Genomic DNA, 10771 nt, shown 5'->3' on the forward strand with positions numbered 1-10771 from the left:
CCATAATGGATAAGGAGGATACAATCAGGTCATCTCCTCCTGCATTATGATAACACACAGATGTTGACAGAAGCTGACAAGCTTCGTCACAGTTAACAGTGTTTACAAAAGAAATTATATCAAATATATAGGGGTGCTGGCATCTTTTAGACTCTTAGGCTGTTCTGTTGGGCAATACGGTCAGGGAGGATCTCGATCTGTGCCAAATTCCAGGCAGGGTGATAAAGACCTATCTTCACTGACAAGCATAACAAGGAGTCCTGCAACCACTAAGCCTTGATTTCAACATACGGTCGGAGATTGTACGAAGACATATAAAACACTGAGTGAGCCTCAAGAACTGTTAAAATTTGTCAGATATGCACAGAAGCACACATCTGCGATAAAAGCAAAGGGCGCTCACACCAAATGTGATTTTAATTTAGTTTTTGTTTTGTTTTGTTTTTATATTTACTACAATTTACATAAAGTTATTTCAAACATGCGCCTGCACTGTTGTTGAATCAGTCTCAGTGCCTATAAATTCTGTCCAAACGTGAGTGCGGCAGAGTCTGAAAACCTCTTTGTGGCTCCGTCTTTAGAGCAGTGCTCAAGTGGATATGGAGCAAGACAAATGAGCACCGTGGCTGTCAAAGCTGCAGTTACAGACTGATCCCTGAGGCAGGCTGCGCTATGGTTTTGGGGGAATTTTAAGACTGTGGCTGGAACATCAGGGTTTCCGGCTGCACCCGTCCAATTCGGGTGTATGCTAGTTGACAAATTCCCCAGAGGGAGGCCTGTGGGGATTTAGAGACGATTGGATTACTATTTGGGAAAGTTTGGTGGTCCGGGCTGTATTATCTCTCATTAATTTTGGAAGTACTCCTTAGGCAGGAAAGAAAAATACATTTAAACACATGCAGGCGGTGATTTGATCAATACTAAATACAGTTTTTCATCAAGTGTAATGCATCACATTAGTGCTTCTCAAAAAAAGGGACAACAGCTGCTGAGAAGGGTAAAGGGCTCATACCCGAGCTTCACTCATTTTCTCCCTCCTGTCGTTATGCCTACAGTAGAAAGGACCAGAAAGAGGTGAGGCAGAAGTGATTTACAGTGGCCTGACAGGCCAAGACTGTTGGAATGTTATTTGACACCCTGTTCGCAGCGTGAGAAGAAGCAGGTCAGACATGACAGAGGAACACATAAGACAAGAAAGACTTCCGCTGATGCTCTCCCCACACCCTCCTCCTTCACAATCGTGGTGCTTCTAAGATTACACACTTTGAGCGTTGGAGCAAAGTGCGTGCTTTTGTCCTTAAAGCGGACCTCGTTCATATTTCAGAGCTGGTTTCCTATTGAATACATTTCCACAGGATGACATTTTGAAAGTTCAGCTTTTGCCAGAAAATGAGAAGAATGTTGGAAATTTAGAGGTTCTTTTTTCAGAGACCGATAAGTGCTTGTTTTCTGGTTTGTGTCCTTTGGACAATGAGCTCCATGCATTCCACCATGTGGCTGTCAGACAATTTGTCCTTTCATGAGAGCGTAGAGGGGAGACATTTGCTTTGATTACTTTGTTGCACCTTTTTAAAGTCATTTGGGTGAAATGAATTCTTACTGCATTGCTTCCGTCATGGGGACCAAAACCACCAGCCACTGCAACAAGGTGGGTGGTTAGTGCCACTGAAGTTTACTGTGTGATACATCAGCAGTGATGATTTAGTTTTAGTTCAGTCTCTTGCGATCCCCATTAACTATTCTTCCTGGTGTCATAAATCTTTATATTTAGACAGTGCACTAAAAAACATATGCACACACACAAATTCCAACGGTGATCAAAAGTCAGACCAAATAAACATTTTAAAGGTTTTCTAAACCCAGTTTTATTGCTTTCTTGCGCTAGCTGTATTGCCAGTGAATAGCTGTGTATAAAACTGTTCTTTTAATTAAATTGGTTCTTGATATGGTTGATAAAAAATGTCCTCCTGTAGCTTGTCTGTTAGGCTATTAATGTCCATCTGCACAAAAATACGCATTTTTATGCAAAATGATTGGAACTGCTGTAACTATAATGCTTGTAATAAACACAACTAAAGAATAAAGTAATCTATTTTTGCAGTTAACCAAATAAGACAATTATGCATTGTTACAATATTTGTAACCCACGCTTAAAAACTCTTTTGACAAGGACACTGTAACCACTATGCTTTTGATTAAGCATCTAATGACACATAAGAACTCATTTAAGTTCTTCTTTAGCTTCTTTTTGACCTGAAGCCTGAAGCCTGAAACGTGTCTATGGCCTTGTGATCCATGTGTTTTCCTCTGTGGGCACTGTCATCCTCATAGAGTCCTGGGTTTTGGGCTACTAGCTGTATTTCTACATAGTTGGCAGATTTTTGGTTAATCTTTTCATCAAAAAATAATATTAACAATAATAACCAATGAAAATTTGAAAAAGCAGCCCTGCAATGGGTCAGGAATCTGTCCAAGGTGTACCCCTTACCTTTTGCCCTATAACAGCTGGAAAAGGCTTCAGGCTTCCCCAGAGCTTGAACCTTTGAGCCGTTTTCCTTTTTCTTATTTCCTGAAACATATATAGACTATATTGTGATAATGGTGGATGCTCACATTAAATCAGCAGCTAAACGGCTGTGTGTTATGCCCCTCTGCAGTCCCTATTCTCCTGGCAGTGGCAGTACAAGAGCCTTAGGGTTGCCTGGGCCTGCTGACAGTCTATACCTGATGCAGTGTGGACAAAGGCACTCCTGTCGTCAGCTTGGTGCTTCTCAACAGATCTCATCATGTCAGATCTACAGACTCTCGTGTCATTATTCAGGTCATGATGAGCCAGGTAGTAACAAAGGTTACACAGGGATTACTTGCTGGCTCACAAGTAATCCCTGTGAGCCAACAGCTCAGGCCTCAGAGTGCTCTAAATGTCCCATACAGAAAACAATGCTGAAACAGCCACTCACACAAAGTGAACATGACTGATTTCCATGTTAGGCTGATAAGGTACAGTAATACAGCTGTTTGTTTATTATCCATGCATGGAAAAAAAATTATCAAGGGGAATATGCGAGATATAAACACTGACTGGAGCCTGAGTGTAAATGCTTTAATCCAAGCAATATATTATACGCTGTAAAAAAAAAAAACTGGAATGTGTTAGATAAGATATTATTTTAGTGTTTTAGTGAACCTATCAAAGCATTAAAGACAGGAAGAACAAAAGCCAAAGGTCATGTAGATAAATACACAAAAGCTCTATTAACTACATTAAAGTTTACAAGTTACTCTTTATATATTTCCATTAGGTTCCATTAGGGATTTCCATTAGATTATGAATTCTTAAACACTCCTTGGTGCACTTTTTTATAATGTCAATTTATCTTTCTGACCTGTAAATATGACCAGTTTTCAGAGAGTGAGTGTGACACATGGCCGATTTATAATAACTGTCCATGTGTGGGAATGTTTCTCCAGACTGAAGAGGAGAGGTCGGTGCCAGACAGGCACATATATTGTGATCTCTACGCTTTACAATGGACAAGAGTCAGAAATGGATTAAGTGACTTACAGGGTCACAGTACACATTAGGTGTGGACAGGCTGCAGTGGAGTTATAAAGGCCTCACCCTGGTGACTCAAGCCTCATAAATACAGCGCCTTCCCCTGACATTGCGGCTCGGTGGCCTAGTTGCAGTTCAATATCTGAATCAGATGTGATGCACGCATTTTCATATTATGTTTCTCACTTTGAATGCCTGCTAGTGTAATGAAAGGTATGCAATGCTGATAAACACATAACATTGATATGAAAATCGGAGATCCAAGTGTTTATGTCTTTTACATTTCGAGCATTCAAATGAGATATTTGGCACCTGAACTGAAATACGGTCTTTGTCTTGATGGTCTGGAAATAATTCAGATTTCTGTAACGCTTTTTATACGGCTCGAAAAATGTTTTATTACTAGTGTTACTAATCTGTAAGAGTCAAAACATGGTTACTAGTACATTATCAGTCTAGGAATTTATTCAGTGAACTTCCAGAGAGTCACGCTGTGGAGTTCTTTAAAGGGTTGCGTGATGAGAATTGGCAGAATATTCAGGAGAGTGCGTCATTCATGGGACAAATCAGCTCAACAGTAAAAACAAAGTGCTTATCTTATATCTTGTTTAAAAATAAGTCATGCCAGAGGAGGCAACGTTCTACATCATGCTGAGTGAAAGAACTCAAATGCTCACACTCTGTTTCTGATATCAGTGTTTTATCATGCAAGCGTGTGTTTCCCGTTTTATTTTTAAAGTACTTAGTTTTTGTGAAATTCCACTTCCTGGTCTTGTCTCCAGCTTTGCTGCCCGTCTCCCACCTCCTGCCAGCCCTGTGCCTCCTCCTGCCCCTGGCATCTGCCCCTGTCAGCCCCGTGCGCTCCTCAGTTCTCCTCGGGCCTTTGTCATGTTGTCTTTGGCTTCCTTGTGTGTTCAAAGCTTTCTTGTGCAGGGCAATAAAAACCTTGAATTCTTGAGCATCATTATATATCCAGTGTCTGCATAGAAATCCTTTTGAGAAACATTGCAACATGTTTCAATGGTACTTCAAAACTAACCAGTGCTAGGGTTCCAAAGGATTCTGCAAAACTTACTGCGTTTACAGTACTTTTAGTTTTCTAAAGGTTCTTGGATGTTGATGCAAGAAACTAAAAAGACTGGTCCCATAAAAGTCCCGTGACATCATTAATGGTTCTCTAAATGTGGTAAAAACATATTGAAGAAACTAGTGTAGTGTAGAGGGAACATCCTGTACTGATGGTCACCAAAGCCGTAAAAGTCCTCTGAATGTCACCAAATAACGACCTACCACAACCTGGATGCCTGAGAACCTACACAGACACATCTGAAATATCACCTACATTCACCAGCCACTTTGTTAGGTACACATGTTTAACTGACAATGCAGTTACTTGGCAACAACTCAGTGCATTCAGGCATCTAGACATGATCAAGATGATCTGATGAAGTTTAAACCGAGCATCGGAATGACAAAGAAAGGTGATTAAAGTGACTTTGAATGTGGCATGGTTGTTGGGTTCTGAGTATTTCAGAAACTGCTCAACTTCTCGGCTCTTTGTGTACAATTACATTTAGAGATTACAGAGAATCGTCAAAGAAAGAGAAAATATCCAGTGAGGGTCAGTTCTCTGGGTAAAAAATTTCTTGTTGATGCCAGAGATCAAAGGTGAATTCTCTTCTGCTTATTCTTATTGGGGCCATGGGGGGGTGGAGCATATCCCAGCTACAATAGGGGGAGAGATGGGGTCTGATGCAGGGCTAACACAGAGACACGGATGACCATTCGCACTCACATTCACACCTATAGGAAAATTTTGAATCACCAATCAACCTGATCCCACTAACTGGATGTCTTTGGACTGTGGGAGGAAGCCCGAGTACTCGGAGAGAACTTACACGAGCACGGGGAGAACATGCAAACTCTACACAGAAAGGACCCGGCCAGATGGCGGCTTTGCTCGCAGCCTTGCTGTGAAGCAACAGTGCTAACCACCATGCCACTGTGCTGCCCTTTAGCATTCAGTTTTATTTATATAGCGCCACTTCACAGCGACAGTCACATCAATGTGCTTTATATTGTAAGTTAGAGACCCTACAATCTTACAAAGAAACCCTAACTATCAGTCGTACCTGTGAGAAAGCTGATAGGAAGGCCACTTTAACTCAAATAATCACTCGTTATAACCAAAGTATACAGAAAAATGGTTGAAACCTTGAAGCATATGGGCTACAGCAGCAGAAAAATACACCACCTGTCACCTAAAAACAGGAAACTGAGGTCACAGTTCACACAGGAACTCACCAAAAGGAACTCACCAAAATCGCGCAATAAAAGATCAGAAAAACTTTGCCTGGTCTGATGAGTCTTAGTTTCTCTGCTGTGACATCTTCTGATGGCTGCTTCCAGCATCATAACAGACTATGTCACAAAACCTAAATCATCCTGAACATGACCGTGATGTCACTGCCAACAGATCTCAATCCGACCTGGTACTAACAAGGTGAATCTAATGAAATTGGTACTGAGGGTAGATCTCATTAAACACTGACAGTGCTGCACACATGACCAGGTTATGAAACCATCGCCTTTGAGTCAGCCAAATGAGTGTCTTCAAAACTACCGTGGGCTCTTTAACCAAAAGCCAAGTGACATTAAAAAATGTTAAAAAGTAACATTGTTACTGCCAGAAGGACTGCTGGCAAACTAAAGAGTTTAAAAAGAAAAGCTGGACTTTTATCCAAATGCACCAGTGTGTTCATATGCTTCACCAGTAAATTTCAAAATAAAGCAAACACTACACATGTAGCGTAAGCATAAAACATGTCAAGTCACTACGAGTTACCACTGCATCAGAATTAGCAGGCAGTAAATATAGTACTATGGTCCATATATTTACAGTGTGTGTGTGTTGTTCCATTCCTTCTCCAAAGCGGTAGAGTCTGAGTCGTGATCTGGCCCCAGGGAGATGTGAAGCTGATTTGTGGTTGTTTCACTTTTCAGGGAAAATAAAAGACGGGCTTGTGTGTTGCTGTCTTTTTTTCCAGCCTCCATCTATTCTGAACTTAACCACTCTCCGCCTCCAGAACCCAGTCTGTCAGCCACTGTGATTAAGTGTGAGAGACTCGAGATTATGCCTCAGGCATTCGAGTGGCAAAAGTGGACGCAGGTCACATGAGGCGAGCGTATAGTTTGTATACTGTGTATGCAGGTCTGACTCACTCTCAAATATAGTCGGTTTCCAGGGAGGGACAACAATAAGCTTTTATGCCGTCCTAGATGTGCTGATTGTTTGCCTGCTTAACGTTGAGCACACTCTCAGTGAAAATGACAAGGTTTGGAATTTTTTTAAGAATGGAAAATACAAAAGTATAATTAAGGAAGAGATAAAGCACAAAGGAAGCCATTTAACTGTCAGGATTCCTCAGCAGCTTTTTCCACCCCTCACTCTCTCGCTCCCATTGTGTGTCTGTGTGTTTTTTGGTGAGCTAATTGTTGCTGCATAACTGGCTGGTGAATCTCCGCTGCTAAGCATCCAGGGTACTAACAAGTTATAAGCTGTTTATAGGAATATTACTGCCGCCCTCAAACCTCAACCATGTTATGATTTATGGAAAGCTGTGGTCTCACCAGAGATTTAGGCAATTACCAAAGTCTAGTTTCATACAGATTTATGTCTTGGAGAGAGTCTCTGGAGCCTTTTAAGTTGTATAAACTGGAACGCTGCGACTCTGATAATAATACTTAGCCATTTGGCGCTCTTAGAAGGAGCAGGAGAAAGCAAGTCAGTTTCTCATTTGTTCGGCGAGCCTCTTCCAATTTCACCCAAAACTTTTCAAACAAAGAACGACCCTTTCATGGCTCGAAGTGAAAAACAGTGCTACCTAAACTCTCAGACGTTTAAGGGTGCTACTAATTGTCTCCAGATGATGTCTTCATAACATCCTTGACGAGCATACTCCCCAATGTCCTATTAAAGGGCAAAACATATGGCATATACTCATCGACGAGTGCCACTAGTCTGCTTGTTTTTATCAAGTCGCTCTACATGTTCAGGATTCGTCCTTGGATGCAGTTATTTTGTATCATAGTCAACAAGAACCCTCTCTTTCTATTTCCTTAAAAGGACAGCTTCTTCTTCTATGAGCAGCTTTCTTTAAGGATCATCTACCTGCATCTTGCACTATACCCAGCATCCTCCTCTGTCGCACCAGCCCTCTGCTTGTCCTCCTTTCTGTGGTCTTCCTTCTTTTCCTCCTGCCTGGCAGCTCCATCTTCAACATGCACGGTCCAATATGTTTGCACTATGCCTCTCAATATAGTCACTAATCAGTCTAATGCACTCATTTCTAATCCTGTCACTCCTGGTTACTCCCTTTGAACATCGTAGCATCTTCAGCTCTGCAACCTCTACGTCCTGCCTTTTTATTAGTGCCACTGTCTAGAGGTGGGTGGATCGATAGCATCAATACAAACTCTGGCATTGGTATCGGATCAGTGACTGGATCAATACTTTGTTTCTATCATTTAGATCAGTATGTATCCCACATACATACCTCAAACATGCACTGTAAAAAATGTTTGAGCCTTTTCGCATCTATTTTATTTACAGCCTATAGCACATAAAGAACAGAAGTTGGCCCAAAGTGCTTTAGAGACAGCTACATTTAGATTCCAGATTTCCACAAAACCCAGTTTCAAAATACACGAAAAGCTGAAAGGCGTGTTTTGTCATGTTAACTAATTATTGTGGAAAATAAAAAGTGATTCATTGGTCATTAAAATGTGTTCAGAATTCGCAAATTGAATGTGATTCATCTCATAAGTCATGCCACACTCCTCTCTTCTGCATAAACTACCTTAATGAGTTACAAATATTGGCACGGATATCGGCAATTCAGGCGCTGTATTTACTGGGTATTGGATCGATACCAAAATTTGCAGCACCACCACTGCCTCCAAACCACACATCATCATCATCATCGTCGGCGGGTTTCACTGCTGTTATAAACCTTCCAAGATGGTAGTGAGACCTGCCATAGCCTGTGGGGGACAAGAAGTCAGTGTACTCCGAGTGCCGATCCCAAGCCTGAAAGAGATGGGGGAGGGTTGCCTTTGGCATAAAGTCTTTGCCAAATTAAATATGTGAATCATCAAGAATGGCATTTTCTTCAAGACAGATCATGTAAGAACGTTTTTCACATAAAGCTCGACTTAAATAGCCTCAATAATTGCTTGACTCAGCTGCGACTTGGTTGTTAGGTGTTCGTGGTTACTTCTTATTTAAGCTGCAGGCAATTTGTACAACACAAAGGAGTTTCAAAGAAAACTCTCAGAATACGAGCGGCTGGATTATCCCGCTTATCCCGACACGTTTTAAGAAAAACATTATCTGTTATTCTTCAGTTATTTGATCATCATGGAAGTGTTACCTTAAATCCCAAAGAGCTGATCTGCAAATGCTAAAGTCCGATGTTTTCAGAGTTTAGATGTGTACCACAGTGCAACTCATACATTTCCAGCTGATTAAGTGAACGTATGTGAACTAATTCATTATGATGTTTTAACCAACAAGCACAGATATGCACAATGTAAGTACAGTGGTAGTTGAAGTTACTTATTCCACATAAAAGATCATATTATTAAACACAAAAACAGGAAAATGAAGTTCAGTTATGTAATTTTTAAAAATGATTTTCAGCATTTGGGAGTCAATGTTAAGTATATTGCAAAACTTCAGCAGATAAAATCACAACTATCTGCATGGCTGTGCACCATAGAGGTATTTATAAAACACAACTCAACATCTCGCTATTAAATCAATAGCTTATTATTAAATACGCTCAAAAGAAAACTGGTTACTCAGAGTGAGCAGGTTATGCGGGTAATCGGAAATTGTCTCAGTTACGGATGAACTTGCTTTGAGACCGGTGAGAAAATAGTTTGTAGGACTGAGAAAATCTTCCCAGGAACATGTTTGGGCTGGTAATACAAAAGACAAAACTATGCAGCTCAAAAATGCAGCCATTACAAAGCTTATTTTCTCTTTTATTCCCCATCTCACGCCCATCGCGCTTTCTATGTGGCCTCCTCGGCCTCACAGGTCCATGGAAAGATTTCCTGTGGTATTTGGTGTTTGTTGAAAGAGATCAACAAGCAAGGACAAGCTCTCTGCGAAGCAGTCCTGACAGCCCGACATCATTCCAGGAACAGCTGTCACACTCGTTGTCTCCAGCACCACCTTCACCCTGTTCGGCCAGCGCCAACGGCACCCCATCAGCGCTGATGCACACTCGCTGTCAAATATGGCAAAGAAGTAAAAAGGCACAGATTGCACCTGCATGTGTACAAGCACACACTGTGCATTCCCACACTTGAATCTGTAGATGTGACAGCTGCAGGGAGTGCTGTCCAAACACAGCCACTTCTGACAGCACTTCATGTGAAAGTGAGCATGTGGAGGTTTGTAGTAATTTGCCATCTGGAGGGTCACTTTTGGTGTGTTTAAGGTGGAGAAAGGTTAAAAGACTGGAAGTTTCAGTCATCTGCGACGAAGGTAACAGTCGGCTAAGAGACACGAGCTCCTCTCTATACAAGAAAGCAAAGTGATACCATCTCCAGTGATTTGGCATTTTTGATCTGCCCACACACATACATGCCTCGCCTTGCATTATTATGTCATTGCAGCCCACCTCCTTCTGTAATTCCTATTGGCACACCTGGGTGTGGCAGCTTATGAGGATTCATGTTTGGGTACTTTCAAAAATTACTTCCAGACATTTTGTCCCGGCATTGTTAGGTTTCGTAAGACTTTCATCTCTGAAATGGAAATTAAACAAAATCACTAATGTTAAGTATTTACCTCGGGAATTTGCAAAGTGGAAAATTAAAGAGTAGAAAGAAAGACCTTTTCATTTAAACCAAAGATACTGTTGCAGCCACTATCGTGATTACTGTTGCTGCTGCGATTAACTCCACAAGTGCTGGAGTGGCAGCGAAACACACATGTGAAAGCTGATCATATAGTTTAATGCCAAGATGGAAGAAGAAGAAATGTGAGTGCTAAGGGTTTAAAAGCAGCAACACTGCTCGGTGTGTACGGTGGGCCTGTAAGGTTCCATAATTTATCAAAAATAAGTCTGTAATGATCTGTCAATGCAAGGAAATTTGGTTGGGTGACGACTTAACTAAGGGGTTAGTTAACTACATTTGTTA

Source organism: Oreochromis niloticus, linkage group LG20 (genome assembly GCF_001858045.2).
Source record: "Oreochromis niloticus isolate F11D_XX linkage group LG20, O_niloticus_UMD_NMBU, whole genome shotgun sequence".
NCBI lineage: Eukaryota > Metazoa > Chordata > Actinopteri > Cichliformes > Cichlidae > Oreochromis > Oreochromis niloticus.